A 16803-nucleotide genomic window follows, 5' to 3' on the forward strand; every position below is an offset into this window, starting at 1 on the left:
CAGATCTAACTAATTGGAAAAACATCAATTGCTCATGGCTGGGTTGAGCTAATATAATAAAAATGACAATTTTACCTAAATTAAATTACATATTTAGTTCCATACCAATCAGCTTACTAAAAAATTACTGTATAGACCTAGAAAAAATAGTAACAAAATTCATTTGGATGAAAAAAAAGGTCCAGAATATCAAGGGAATTAATGAAAAGAAATGCTAGGGAAGGTGGCCTAGCTATACCAGATTTTAATCTGTATTATAAAGCAGCAGTCATCAAAACTACTTGGTACTGGCTGAGGAATACAGCAGTGGATCAATGGAATAGATTGGGTACATGAGACTCAGCAGTCAATGACTATAAGACCGCAGTTTTTGGGATAAGAACTCACTATTTGACAAAAACTGCTGGGAAAACTGGAATATAGTATGGCAGAAACTAGGCATAGACCATTATCTAACACCGAATACCAAAATTAAGTCTAAATGGGTGTGTGATCTAGGTATAAAGGATGATACTGTAAGAAATCTGGGAAAGCAAGGAATAGTTTACCTGTCAGATTTATGGAGATGGGAAGATTTCATGACCAAACAAGAATTAGAGAGCATTATAAAATGCAAAATGGATAACTTTGATTACATGAAACTGTAAAGCTTCTGTACAAACAAAGCCAATGTAACCAAGATTAAGAAGGAAGTGGGAAATTGGGAAAGAATTTTTACAACCAATGTCTCTGATAAAGGCCTCATTTCTAAAATATACAGAAAACTGAGTCAAATCTATAAGAATACAAGTCATTCCCCAATTGATAAATGGTCAAAGGATAGGAAGAGGCAGTTCTCGGAGGCAGAAATTAAAGATATCTATAAGCATATAAAAATGCTCTAAATCACTATTGATTAGAGAAATGCAAATCAAAACAACTCTGAGGTACCACATATCACCAGTCAGATTGGCTAAGATGACAAAACAGGAAAATGATAAATGCTAGAGAGGATGTGGAAAAATTAGAACACTAATACATTGCTGGTAGAGTTGTGAACTGATCCAACCATTCTGGACAGCAATCTGGAACTATGTCCAAAGGGATAGAAGTAATTTCATATCCTTTACCCAGCAATACCACTTCTAGGTTTGCATCCCAAAGAGATCATAGAAGCGGGAGGAAGATCCATATGTACAAAAATATTTATAGCAGCTCTTTTTATGGTGGCAAAGAATTGGAAATTAAGGGGATGCCCATCAATTGGGGAATGGCTAAACAAGTTATGGTATATGAATGTAATGGAATACTATTCGTGCCATAAGAAATGAAGAGCAGATGGACTTAATATCTACCTGGAGATACAAACTGATACTGAGTGAGAAGAGCAGAACCAGGAAAAATTTGTACACAATTATAGATACAACGTATGCATGACAACCAACTTTGATAGATCGGACTCTTCTCAGAAATGCAGGGCTATAAGTAAACTCCAAAAGACTCATGATGAAGAGAGATGTCTCCATTCAGAGAAAGAACTAGAAAGAACAGAGTTTGAATGCAGATTGAAGCAAATTACCTGCTCTCTTTCTTTTTCTTGTTTGGTTTGGTTTCCTCTTTCCCATTGTTCATTCCATCTGATACAATCCCTCTTTATAACCTGACCAATGTCTAATGTGAAAGTATCTGCAGATCCTATACCTGATTGTATGCCACAATGTGGGGGGGGGAGGGGAGGTAGGAGGAGAAAATTTGAAACTCAAAGAACTGGGGAACTGAATCTTGTAAACTCAAAGTAAATGAACACATTAATAAAGACCAAAAAGAAAAAAAGAAAAATATTAATTGGCTGCAGGCCATGGAGGAGCTCAAAACAGATTTCGAAAATCAAGTAAGAGAAGTGGAGGAAAAATTGGGAAGACAAATGGGAGTGATACCAGAAATTCATGAAAAATAAGTCAACAGATTGCTAAAGAAGACCCCCACCCAAAATACTGATGAAAATAACAGTTTAAAATAATAGACTAATTCAAATGGCAAAAGATATCCAAAAAGTCAATAAGGAGAAGAATGACTTAAAAGGTAGAATTGGCCAAATGGAAAATGAGATCCAAAAGCTCACTGAAGAAAATAATTCCTTCATAATTAGAATGGAGCAAATGGAAGATAATGACTTTATGAGAAATCAAATATTACAAAAGAGATCCAAAAGAATGAAAAAATAGGAGAAAAAAATATCTCATTAGAAAAACAACTGACCTGGAAAATAGATACAGGACAGATAATTTAAAAATTATTGGACTACCTGAAAGCCACGATCAAAAAAGGAGTCTGGACATCATCTTTGAAGAAATTATCAAGGAAAGATATTCTAGAACCAGAGGGTAAAATAGAAATCCAAAGAATCCACTGATCACCTCTTGAAAAAGATTTCAAAAAGAAAACTCCTAGGAATATTATAGCCAAATTCCAGAGTTCCCAGGTCAAGGAGAAAATATTACAAGCAGTCAGGAAGAAACAATTTGAGTATTGTGGAAACACAATCAGGGCAACACAAGATTTACCAGCTTCTACATTAAGGGATCAGAGGGCTTGCAATATCACATTCTGGAGGTCAAAGGAGCTAGGATTAAAACCAAGAATCACCTACCCAGCAAAACTGAGTATAATACTTCAGGGGAAAAAATTGATATTCAATGAAATAGAGGACTCTCAAGCATTCTTGATGAAAAGACCAGAACTGAAAAGAAAATTTGACTTTCAAATATAAGAATCAAGAGAAGTATGAAAAGGTAAACAGGGAAGAGAAATCATAAGAATTGTTGAGTTAAAGTTGAACTGTTTACATGGAAAGATGGTATTTGTAACTGATGAGACTTTTCTCAGTATTAGGATAGTTGAAGGGAAAAAATTATACATATGTGTGTATGTGTATATATATGCCACAAGGGTACATACATAGCCCCACTATTTGTCACAGGATTGTGGCTGAACAGTTGGATGAATTAGAGCTAGCCAGATGATGGGGGAGAGAGGAGCCCAGGCAAGGAGATAGAGAGGAGGTGTAAGGGTTATGGGATTTAAAGATCTTCCATGCCCCGTTGGACTTGCTGATGTAGCAGGAAGGGGCGGAGCAAGAGGAAGCGGAAGCCAAGCTAGCGTCCCTGCGGTGGCTGGCGGTGGTGGCAACGGCTGCGGCAGCAGCAGAGGCAGTGGCAGCGCGAAGCCCTTTTTGAGTTAGGACTGCTAGGACTTTCTGCTAAGGACTCCTGCTGAGGACTGCCAGGGGCCGGAGCTGCTGGGAGTTCACTTCCCGGTCGCTGGGTGGTTGCTGTGAGTGGGGAGAGGAGGACCTTTGCCTGAGGTAGCCTGTTCTGTTTTAAAGGCTTGAAAATGTGGGTGCTTTCTACTTTATCTACCTGTGCCAATATCATAACTACTCTGATGGCTTTCACTTTCTGGTTTTGGGACTCAGTCTTTTGGTATCTTAATAAATTTTCTAGTTTATTTCCTCATATGGCAAACATGACGTATTTTGTAATGCATAATTATATCAGCATATTTGTAATCTCCATAGGCATTGTGAATATGGCATTGCTGATACATTATATGTGTGTATATATATATGTGTGTGTGTGTATACATAGACAGAGGGCACAGAGTGGTTGAATATGAAGGGATGATATCTAAAAAATAAAATTCAGAGGTGAGAGAAGAATATATTGGCAGGAGAAAGGGAGAGATAGAATAGGGTAAATTATCTCACATAAAAGAGGCAAGAGAAAGCTGTTACAATGGAAGGGAAGAGCAGGGAGGTGCAAGGGAATGAGTCAACCTTACTTTCATTGCATTTGGCTTAAGGAGTGAATAACAGACACATTTAGTTGGGTATCTTCTCCTACAGGAAAGCAGGAAGGAAGAGGATAAGAGGGAGTGATGATATAAGGGAGGGCAGATTGGGGGAGGGGGTAGTCAGAAGCAAACACTTTTGAAAAGGGACAGGGTCAAAGGAGAAAATAGAATGGGGGGTGAATAGAATGGAGGGAAATATAGTTAGTCTTTCACAATATGACTACTATGGAAATGTTTTGCATAACTAACTACACATGTATAACCTATCTTGAATTGCTTATCTTCTCAATGGGGATAGGTGAGGATGGAATAATGGAGAGAAAATAAGTTTTAAAAACAAATGTAAAAAAATTGTTTTTACATGCAACTGGGAAATAAGATATATAGGCAATGGGGTATAGAAATCCAACTTGCCTTACAAGAAAGTAAGGGGTAAGGGGGTAAGTAGGAGGTATTGGGGCGATAGAAGAGAGGGAAGACTGGGGGGAAGGGGTAGTCAGTATGCTTGCCATCTTAGGGTGGGGAGTAGGGGGGAGATGGGGAGAAAATTTGGAACTCAAAATCTTGTGGAAATGAATGTTGATAACTAAAAATAAATAAATTCTGGGAAAAAACCCCAATTATTAAAAATCTACTAAATATAAGGTACTGTACTGAAGTGCTGCAGCTACAAATAAAACAAATGACAATTTGTTCCAGAAAAAAATAATCCATCATTTGAGATGCCATAAACAGCTCATAGGGAGTATGATCCTAAATTACTACAGGTGGATATCTGTGTATAGGTAGGCTGAGGGAACAACCTTGGCATGACTAGAATAGGATTCTCTTGATTTGATTTCCCCATTGTGTTATTTCCTTTTGAACAGGCATGTTTCCCACTTGGTTAATCTTTAGCTTGATTGTAGTAAATTAAGTGGAACTTTGTTATATGATTGCTATTTCAAAACTTAACTATGACCTATACCTGAAATCAAATGGAGCTAAGAATGTTTTGTCCTGGTATATGTGTTGAGAAATTCTGTGCTCTTACAAGGATGTTTTTGGTGCTGTTATAATCATATTCCTGCTTTTTCCTTCTCTAGCAAGTTTATATGATCAGGGCTGGTGGTCAGTAGAAGATATGAGCAACTATAATAGAAGAGAAGTATTTAAGATCTTACTTTTTCAATTTGAATTTGTAATCATTCCACTAGCAACTAACGGGTACTTGAACTTGTCACTCACCTGCCAATACTTATATGTGTATGTATAAGATTAAGTCCCTCAAGTAGCTCATTCTTTTATTTACTTATGGCTAGTAAGTGTTAAGTGTCTGAGGCTGGATCTGAACTCAGATCCTCTTTCAGAATGATATAGGAATAACTTCATGAAGTTAAAAAAAGTTTGTGAAATGAAGATATGAATCTATCAATGCATGAGGTTAAAGTCAGAAACCTCTTCTGTTTTAAGGAACAGAATTTCAGTTGACTCAATCATTTTGGTAGATAATGTTTGTGTAGTATCTATGCCATTTGAACATGGTTAACGACTGAACATGTTTTGCTTTAGACTTGAATCTCGGGGTAGAAAGCATCTACCTGTAAAGAGTTCCTATGTGTTCATATATAGGATGAGATCCTTATCACTATCTAGTCCTCCACAGAAGGGAATAATGGAATTAATTGGAGTGGAAAATTTTAAGAAAGCATCAAGATCATACAATCATATATGTCAAATGTAAATTTTCTAATGGGATATATAAAAACTTAAGTTCTCTGAAGTTTCAAGTGAACTATGGGTTCCTAATTTGATGTTTTTATAGTTCTATTATTACTAAGATTGGAACCACCAACTTTGAATTGGGTTTTCACCTCAAGAAATAGTTATTGGAAAAGTAAAATTTAGGAGGGTGTACTAAATTGTATTGAGATCTGTTTTGCAAAAGATTTTAGTAGAAACATCTGTGATAGTAATGGCAATTAAAGATTCCCCTGTATTGGCTTGGTTTTCAAATTGATTGTGTTAAAACCCAGAGCTTGTTAATCCCACCTGTGGGATGGACTTTTTGATGTGAAAAGAAAGTCCTGAACTGGGAGGAGCTGGTGACGTAGATTTGGAGAGACAAGAGAGAGGCGGAAGATCTTTTTGGAAGCAGCACTTCGTGGAGAGAGAGAGGCTAAGAGAATTGCTGGTGGCCGCTTTGAATTGCCCTGGACTTTTGAGACCTGCCCCCTGAGCTGCCAAGGACTGAGGAGACATGGCTGATATGCTGGTACTTTGCCTGAATATTTTGATGTTGTTTTGCCAGATTTGTTCACTGGTGAAGGACAGTCCTGTTGTTGCAGAGGTTCTGAAACCTTGCTGTTGGTTCAGAGCTCCTGAGACTGTTCTGCAGACAGAGAGTGAATTGAGCCCACTGGTGAAGGCCAATGCTGTTGCTGCAGAGGTTCTGGAACCTTGCTGTTGGTTCAGAAGCCCTGAAGAAGTATTTTCTTGTTGTATGTTTACAGAAATCCTGGAAGAGGTTTTTGCTAATGTTTTCAGGGGTCCTAGGACTGTTCTGCAGACAGAGACTGAATTAATGGGGACACTGGCTATGTATCTTGTGGCCTTGCTAAGCTTTGTCTCCCCAGGAACAAAGATTGCTGAGAACTTGCCTCAGGTCAAGATGAAGAAAAGACCTCTCTTTGGGTATTAAATGCTGTGCTTAAGCTTGTTGTAACTCTGGGGTAGATGGCCTATTCAGTTGTGATACAAGGGTGGGAAACTTGACTTTTTTTGTGCTCTGGGACTGACCAAATGAATGTACTTTGCTTATGATTGGAAATGAATCTCCATTTGAGAAGAGGGGCTTTGTGGTGGACTTAATTAAGGTATAGCCTAGGGGTGGAGAAGTATTTAGAACAGAGACTTTGTAATTGATTGAATGATTGGAAGGTCCTGGGGTGGGGTAGTCCTTGGAGATTATTTAATCACACTTAGTAAATGCTGTATTTTGAATGATGTCATGTTTTTATCTTCTCTGTTCTTGGTTGGTCAGTGAATAAAATGGAGAGCACCTATGCTGGTATTTTGAACCTTGGGAAGTTGCCTTTGCTTGGCATTACATTACAAGAAATAGTTATTGGAAAAGTAAAATTTAGGAGGGTGTACTAAATTGTATTGAGATCTGTTTTGCAAAAGATTTTAGTAGAAACATCTAAGAATCTCCAAAAGTAACTTGGAACCAGAGAAGCAAATCTACTGAAGAGGAGACCACTTCAGAGATGCCCTGAGAATGACACCTATTCCAGAATGTCTGAGATGTTTCCAGAGACCATACTAGTACATGGGACAACTAAGATCAAAGATGAAATTTGCTGGTTAAATGGGCAATGGGAGTGTTACTAAAACACAAGTAGATTTGATGTTGATAATTATTATAGCATTACTTTGGCTTTTTATTTCACAGTATGTATATATACTGATTTTTCTTTGTCACTTTGGTGACATGTAAATCTCCTCTCTAACATTAGTCCATGATATTCTTAATATGGCTTGTGCTATGATTACTCAGTCTTGTTGTTCTTACATTAAATGGTCTGGGAAAATTGTGACCAGGTCTCCCATTGATAAAAAGGGGGGAAATTAAGAAAATCAAATAATTCTGATTCCATTTTGTAATTGAATCTATTCCAATCAGCCCCAATATGTTGTAAAATTGCCTAAAGCCATGTTTCCTTATCTCTGAGTTAAGAAATATAGTTAGCTTGTATTTAGTCAAAGTTAGAAATCGAGTAGTTCTACTAATCACCAGATGCCATACTTTCTTCACAACCTTTTGGAGGGCAGAAGAAAACTAACAATTATGCTAATTGGTTGTTTCCCTGCTTGTGCTTGTATTGTTGTTGTGAATTTTGTCTCCAATGTTACTCATTGTTGGGTCCCCCTGCTTCCTCCATTATAGTGAAACTACTTGTGTACCACTCAAGCATCCTTGCAGGATATGATAGGAAAGAATGTATGAGCAGGTCATGAGGGATGGAAGGTATGATGGGAGCACAAGTGTGAGACTGTGACCTCAGCATATTTGTTTGGAAATAGCAAAAACAGATTTATCCCATGGGAAAATCTGCATGTGAGCATGGGTCATCTTTTGGCACTAAGCTTCTTTTTTCTGTTTCTGTATAATATCTAGCCTGGCCTAGGTGTGGTAGAGATTTACCACTGTCCTGCCAGCACCCAGGACCATCCTTGAAAGTAAGCTCTCTGAATAAAACATTTACTATTATTCTAGTATGGACCTCTTTTTTCTTTGATACCTTTGCTTTGCAGTAGGACTGTCCCCCTAGATGTTCTGCCCTGTGACAAGTCCTTACTCCTTTGGATTCAACATCTTCACTAGCTTTAATTCTTATTTGGCATGGTCTCTAGTCCCCTAACCATTCTGGCTGACTTTGTTAGGATATGAATGTACACAAAAATATGGTTCCTAGAAATGAACATGATACTCTAGACATCAATTTATCAAAACAAATACAGAACTACCACTTCTCTCCTCAGCACTAAGCTTTTCAGATTTTGTACTCCCCACAGAGCCCAATTCAGAGTTCTACCTCGATTCAAGGAATAACTTGGCTATTAGGTTAACTGATGTGAAGAAAAAGACATTTGCTCATTGACTTACTCCACAGGAAGATGGAAGGGATGATGATAGATGGGGTGGGTCATTCTCAGTAAAAAAATTTCATGTGAGATTCACTCAAAAACTGAACAAATTTTTCCTGCTTTTAACCTTTCTCCCACTATTACCTATGCCTATAATGTTGTTGTACTGCCTTACAAAGCATACATGTTATACATATTTAGATTCTTCACAGACCACCTCAAATACTACCTCCTCCAGGAAGCTGTCCTTGACCCCAATATCTAATCAAAAGGAATTTTTTTAGACCTCGAATAACACATTGTCTTTATCTCTTTTAGCCTTGATGTTCTATTTTATATTAAAGTTACTTGTGTCTTAGATGGCACAGTTCAGAGTGCTGGACTTGAGTCAGAAAGATGAGTTCAAATCCAGTTTCAGACACTACCTATGTGACCCAGGGCAAGTCACAATGTCAATCTGTTTCTGTAAAATGAGGATAACAGCACCTACCTCTCAGGCTTTTTGTGAGGATAGACTGAGAGAATATTTTGGAAGTGCTTTACAAACCTTAAAGTGAGATATAAATGCTAGCTATCATTACTGTTTATTATATACTCCTAGATTATAAAGTTTTATGATTATGAAAACTAGCACAGTGACCTGCACATAGGTTGAGGTTTCATAATATTATTTTAATTGAATTTAAGCATCAACTTTTACTGTTAAAATATTTTATTGAAATCTTCTTTTATAGCAACTTCATTTACAAATGTATCCCTTTCCACCCCCAGCCCTCATCCTCACTCCAGGGAACAATTCCTTGTAACAAATTATTTTTAAAAAGAGAAAAAGATTCAGAAAAAAAAAACCCTAACCAACACATCAACCAAATCTGAAAATAAATGCAATATTTTACACCCACAGTCCCCATTTTTCTAATGAAGGGAGATGATTATTTTTTCTCTTCTTACAGGCTCAAGGATATAATAATGTAGAATTCAGAATTTCTTTTTGTCCTTTCCATTTACATTATTGTATATAGGTTTTCTTGCTCCTGCTTGCTTTACTCTACATCAGCTCATAAGTCTTCCCATGTTCTCTCAAGTGTGTGTGTGTGTGTATAAAACATCTCATGGTGAAGTAATATTCTATGTTACTGTCATGTACCACAATGTGTTTAATCATTCTCTGATTAACAAACATCATCTTTGTTTATAGCACTTTTGTTACTACCAAAAAAAAAATGTTGCTAAGAATATTTTAGTGCATATGAGACTTTTCTTTCTTTTAACTTTCATGGGTTACATCCCAAATAAGAGGTTTCTCAGCCAAATGGAATAATTTAGTGACTTATCATAATTCTATATTGCTTTCACAAATGGTTAGGCAGATTCAGTTTCACCAGTGTGTCAGTGTATATGTCCTTCTGCAGCCTCTCCAACATTATTCCCATTTTTTTTTTAATCACCTCTTTGCTGGATGAAATGTGAAATCTTGGAGTTTACTGAATAGTTCTCTTATTATGGGTGATAAACAATCTTTCATGTGGCTGCATTTATAGGAAAATCTTAAGTTTTTCTCCTCTGAGTAATGTTAGCTTTTGGTTTCAGATATATTAAAAAATGGGTGGTCTACTCTTTTGTTGGCTTTTTTTTTTTTGTATAAATGAATGTTGAACTTTGTCAAAGGTTTCTTCTGCATCAACTGACAATCCTTTGGTCTCGGTTTTGTTTTTAATACAGTTATGTGAATTGTTTCTTAAATGTTGAAACATTGTTGTATCCCTGGTATAGATACAATTTCATCATAGTGAATTTTTTAGGGTATACAGTTTCAATTTTTACAAGGGCTAAATTTAAAATCAATATCCATTAGTGATACTGGCCTATAGCACTCTTTGCTTTATCTTTTCCACTTTTGGTTATTAAGATTATATTTGTCTCATCCAGATTTGTAATGTTCTCCAGTATTTCTAACATTTTTATAATTTGTATAGTATAAATATTAATAGTTCATTAAAATGTCTGATAGAGGAGTGGCTAGGTGGCACAGTGAATAGAGCACGGGCCCTGAAGTCAGGAGGATCTAAGTTCAAATCTGACCTCAGACACTTAATACTTACTAGCCATGTGACTTTGGGCAAGTCACTTAACCCCAACTGCCCTTCCCTACCACCTCCATAATGCCAAAAAAAAAAAAGTCTGATAAAATTTACCTGTAAATATATCTAGACCAGGTTGTGTTTTTTTTTTAATTCCTTTTGATAATTCCCTTATAATTTTTTTTAAGATTGGATTAAAATCTTTGTGTCCACTAATTTAGGGTTTTTATTTTCTTTAAAATTATCAGCTTTTCTGGCTCAAAATTGTGTAGGTTCTGATAATTCTCTTTTATTTCTTTGCTTACTGTGATTTTGTTTTAATTGTTTTGTGTTGGCAATTTGATTTTACTTAACTCTTCTTTTTCAGACCAGATTATATGCTGTGTGTGTGTATATATATATATATATATATATATATATATATATATATATATATATATATATAAAGTGTGTTAATTTCTAAGTCTTTTTTTTAAAGAACCAGCTTTTAGTCTAATTCTTTAGTCTTTTTCACTCAGTCTATTTCTCTCCTAATTTCTAAGAGTTCCTCTTTTTCATTCATTTTAGGTTTGTTCCTTGATTTTATTTTTAAAATTTACTGTTCATTAATCCTTTTATTTTGTTAATATTTTCAGAGGTAAATTTTTTCCTAGGAGAAATGCTTTCTTTACCTGCATTTCAGAAAGTGAAGTGTATTTCTCATAACTGTCATTCTTTCACAGTTATTATTTCTATGACTTTCTATTCAGGGGCCAGCATCAAGAATCCACTGAAATTTGTATATTTGGGCTTATGTTTCCCGTATGACTTTTTGTAGTGTCTGTAAAGGATATTAAATACACGTTCTTCTTTTTCATATTTTTTCAGTGTCTTCGCACATAATATATTTTAACAAAGGTATCATATGATGCTAAACAAATACATGTCCTTTTTTTTGGAGGCAATCAGGTTTAAAGTGACTTGTGCAGGGTCACACAGATAAAAATGCATGTTCTTTAATGTTTCCATTCAGAATATGTTTTAAATCAGTTGTAAAATCCCTAGCAGGGGGTGACTAGGTGGTGCAGTTAATAGAACACCGGCCCTAGAGTCAGGAGGACCTGAGTTCAAATCCGGCCTCAGACACTTAACACAAAAATCTAGCCCTGTGACCTTGGGCAAGTCACTTAACTCCAACCTTATTACACCCTCCAAAAAGCAAAAAAAAAATCTCTAGCAGATTTTTTATGTTTCTTTATTTTTATTTTTTTGGTTTGCATTCATTCATAGTATGGGGTGTTTGTTATTTTGTACCTCTGGTAGAAAAAACATTAAAGTCTCCTATAATCTTTTGTTGTTGTTATAAGTCATTTTGGAATCGTGTACAAGGTGAATTTTGTTGCTACCTAATTTTTGTTCTGTATATCTTTATTCATTCTTAGCTATTTATTGGACACAACATATTGCTGCACTGTTATCCCTCGTTGCTCTTGATTTTAATGGTTAGTTCAATACATTCAATACAAGTTAGGCTTTTATTTTCCTCTATTTCTTTTGTATCATTTTTATACCCTCCTTCTAGGTCTTTATTTTGTTTTTAAGACTAGTTTAGCTCATATTACATTGCTGCTTTTATTTTCCAGGCTTTCTCCCTATCCTGTCTTTTGCCTACCTTAAGTTCTTTGAATTTTTTTCTCCCCCTTTTCTTTTCCCAGTTAGGTCACTCAAAATCTTCCCTCCAACTTATTTTTGCATTTTTCTTTTACTGCATCTTTTCCCAAGGTGTCATTTGTATTACTCCCTTTCTTCCTCTTTGCTTCCAGGTCCCACTGAATTTTATCTTGTCGTTCAGGGGCTATATCAAAACTTGCCTTTTTGCTACTCTATCAGGAGTAAAGTTTTTGATGTACTAGGACTGAGCCCCCTCTCCTATCCAATTTATTATTGATTTTATAGAACTTACTTTAACCTCTCTTCTACTGTCCCTCAACTCTCCCTATCCCCCCCCCCCCCAGGCCTTACTACTCTTTAAAATGGCAATTCATGAGGGAAGCAGTATCAGATGGAAATAGTACTGTGTGGTAGGGGCCACCTTGTGTTCCGAACTGTTAGGTCCTAACCTACTACTTGACCTTACCATGATCAGTCTTTACTTCTTAAGCTGTCATCTTACCTCTGCTTCTATGTCCTCCCTACCATTTTGGGTGTTAGCTATCTTCCTGCAGTGAGATGCTATCCATCAAGGTATTAACCCTTTGACAGAATGTGGTCTCCTAATGTGCAAAGTATTGCCAGAAGCAGCAGCATTATAAGGCTTGTTTATTGTGCAGCTCTCTCTCTCTGTCAACACACACACACACACACACACACGCACACACACACACACACACACACACACTCTAGTCTCACCCTTTCCTGGGGGTGTTCTCCCCTATTTTTGTTGAGAGATTAAAGAAATTAATGTCTCTTCACTGCTCACCTATGGATTTTGTATGAGAGCATGATTAACTCCTCATTCACACAACCTGTCACTCTACTATTTCTTCCAACAAAAGGTACTAATTCACTAAGAGAATACAGATTTAGTCCATAAAGTATTAATTCAACTCTTCAAAATTTGTTTCTTTTACCTAAAAGTTTCCCTTAGAGCTTTAGCTTCTTAGCTCCTTTTGTCATTCTACCTTTTTAAACCTCCCTAGATCTATTTGAGAATAAACTATAAAAACTTAAAGAATCTATGATTTTATTAGGTTTGTTTCCTTGATAACTGCACTTATATTACCTTTGCTCTGCTTCTGTTTTGGGAGAAGTGTTTACAAGTTTTCAAACTGCTGACTTCAACTTTTGTTTTTGCTATGATACCTCAATTTGTCGAATGTCTATTTTTTCATCTCTCAGGTTTACAAGGTATTATTTTGGATTTTATCTTGAGTTCCACTGTTTTTTGGAGTACAATTTTCCATTCTTTCCTTCAATTTCTCATAAATGTGGGATAATCATATGTCCCTTACCCAGAATCATTGTTTTGGAGGGACATTTCAGAGGCCATTTAGTCCAACTATTTCATTTTACGAGAAAATTAAAGCCCCCCCAAATTGTGCCTTGATCAAACTTACAAAGGTAATCAATGACAAAGGTGAACTTTAAATGTCTATTCTCTAAATAAAGGTCCTGAGTTCTGAAATTATATTGTTTTCGTATTTGAAAGTCACTCTTTTGATCACTTGCAACAATTTGTTGTTGAACTTGTTAATCAACTACAAGCAGTAGAGTTTGAGGCATATTATTTTTTTCCTCTGGTGATAAACTGTGGATTCTCTTAAATGAAGCTTTGTTGTCCACGTTCAGACCTTGTGTGGCAGTTTTTCTGGCATTTATTGCACTATGGCATTCAGTTTATTAAGTTGTGGTGTTCTTTATCAGACACTTAGGATTCTTAAGTTCTCTATACATCTTGTGTTACAAGTCGGTTGCTTTGGCTTGTATAAATATAGATACTTTTAACAGCATTACCGCTGCTGCTTTATTTTTGCCACTAATCCCCATCAGCTTCAGTATGACTGTGTTTCTACTCTTCTGCCTCTCAGAGCTGCTTTTGCTGATATACTCTGTCAGGTATGCACTTTTTCCTATTCTATTGGTTCTTTAAAATGTAATGTCCCTTTAAAATTATTTTAACTCCAAGAATTCAGTGATTTAATGATTTTGTGCTAGGCATTCCAGGGCAGCAGAGGGGATGTAGGTAGTACTTTGTACTGGACAATTGGAGAAATTGGGGCACAAATCAGAAACCTGATTTGTCCAACCAGCAGAAGAGTAACAGTGATAAGAATACATTGTGTTGAGAGCTCTAAATTCTGTCCTTAATCCCTACTTTGTTCTTTTGAAAGTTTTATTTTTCTTCTTAACTGTTCTGAAGTTTCTTGTTGTTGTTTCATGATCTCTGAGAAGGGCATATAATTTTAAATACAGGGTCTATAGGTTTATTTTCCTTCACATTATATGTGGGTTATTTTTGTGCCTTCGTTATTCAGATTTTACTCAGTCTTTTGCCTTTGTGTTCCTCTCTTCGTTTATTTGCTTGTGAGCTAGGTCTTTTAGCATGTTAGCTTTTTGTCTTGTGTTCCTCATCATTTGCCTTTGGGAATCCTGATTCTTCACCTTCACTAGTAAGTCCCAGACTTCATGAACTGGGAGAGATGAGGGCTGGCTAGGTCTGTTTCCCTGTCCTGAGGAGAGAAGACTGGCTCTTAGTGCATATCCAGTCCTACTTCCCTTAGGCCAACATCCTTCCCATCTATCCTGTAGCTCTTAAGTATTGCATGCAGTATGACTCCTTTCTTCCCTCCTTCTTTAAGTGGCTGGGTAGAATCAGTGTCTTACAGAACTAGGGAAATTGAGGAGTCACTATTAATATGGGATCCCTACAATCAGATTCTATTTCACATGCCTGTGAAATGCTTGTGCTCACTGCTGGAGGGGAAGGGATGCTAAATAAATTAGGTTGGAGTATTAAAGCTCTCATGGTTTAATGAATAAGACTTTTCTGGGTAATCTTATAAGATTCTTTTGATCTTGTGAATACAGGGATAATTGCTTCATAACTGGCTTCATGACTTTTTTTTTAATTTGAGGTTTTATAGGTCGAGAATTTTATAAAAAGAAAACTTACGTCATCTTGTGGACCATATGACATTAAATATAGCTTTTCAAATAGCTTTATGATATGTAAGTCCTTGATGATTAAATAAATAAGTATATATTTTGGAATGAGGTGGTTTAACAACAACAACAAAGACCAAGTTTCTCCATAGCCTTTCCCCTCCACCTACTTCAACAATCAACTAAATTGACAATCGACTTAAGATCAAGAAAGTTTCTTCTTCCTCAAGATCAAGTTATATCTTGTCAAAAGCAGATATATGAAAAGACCTACATACAAATTGCACAATATGTACATTAGTGCTATAATAATCACTACTAGAATATCATACTAACAGTCTTTCATTTCATTTCCCCAAATAGAATGCGGGTGTTATTTTTAGTGCCATTATCAAAATTTTCAAACTACGTGTCTAAAGGAAAGGAAGACAGGAAGTAGTTCTGATTTGGTAACATGTCAAATAGAATGTCACCATTTAAAATAGGGCAGGATTCGACTTCTGATAAACCCAGGTGGGCCACAATAAAGAAGTTTTTCCCTTCAGAAACTTTTTTTTTTTAGAGGGGGACAGGCAAGGCTATTGGGGTTAAGTGACTTGCCAAGACCACACAGCTAGTAAGTGTGTTAAGTGTCTGAGGCCGGCCACATTTGAACTCAGGTCCTCCTGACTCCACAGCTGGTGCTCTATTCACTATGCCACCTAGCTGTACCCAGAAACCTTTAAAAAATATATTATAGATGATTCTAAATAGCAGAGTCCCACCTAGTAATGGGTTTGGGTGCCCCAAAAAACATGGGACCTAAACTTTTATCACTGGTAACCTATGGAGATCAATTTTACAGAAAGTTTAAAATAATATGTTTAGGCTAGAAATGTTTAAGCAGTTGTACCTGAAGGTGCTCAGGGATATGAAGGTAGAGTGATATAATGGGCAGCTTCCAGGAAATGGAATCAGGAAGACTTCTATACAACTTATGTAATTTATTTGTGACTATAAGCGTATCATTTAAACTCTGTGAGCTTCCGTTTCCACACTGGTAAGATGAGGATAATACCTGTAGAAGTCACCTTTAGATGTTGGGAAGTTCAAAAGAGAATACACTTAAGTTGCTTTGCAAATCTTAAAGCAGCAGATACTATTATGATTATATGACTTCTCTAAGTCTTTTAAAAAAGATCCCTGATCTAGTACAGTGTCAAGCACAGGTCATTTTCTCTCCTTTGTCAAGAAGTTCAGTAGTTGACTTACTATTTTGTTCTCTATCCCAACTCTTGTCATCAAACTACAATGAAAATGGCACTAAATAAAATGCATTATCATCTGTTTTGTTGACCTATCCTAAGGATCATTGTGCCTTACCATCCACCCTGTAGCTGAATACTTTTATTTATATGTATTGTTGTTCAGTTCAGTCATGTCTAACTCTTTGTGACCCCTTTGGGGTTTTCTTGGCAAAGATACTGAGTGATTTGCCATTTTCTTCACCTGCTCATTTTACAGATGAAGAAATGAGGCAAACAGGATTAAGTGGCTTGCCTAGAGTCACATAAGCAGTGTCTGAGGCCAGATTTGAACTCAGGAAGATGAGTCTTCCTGGCTTCAGGACCAACACTCTATC

Source organism: Petaurus breviceps, unplaced genomic scaffold (genome assembly GCF_028583685.1).
Source record: "Petaurus breviceps papuanus isolate PSGF00001 unplaced genomic scaffold, PetGlider_PUasm1.0 90823, whole genome shotgun sequence".
In the NCBI taxonomy this organism is placed as follows: Eukaryota; Metazoa; Chordata; class Mammalia; order Diprotodontia; family Petauridae; genus Petaurus; species Petaurus breviceps.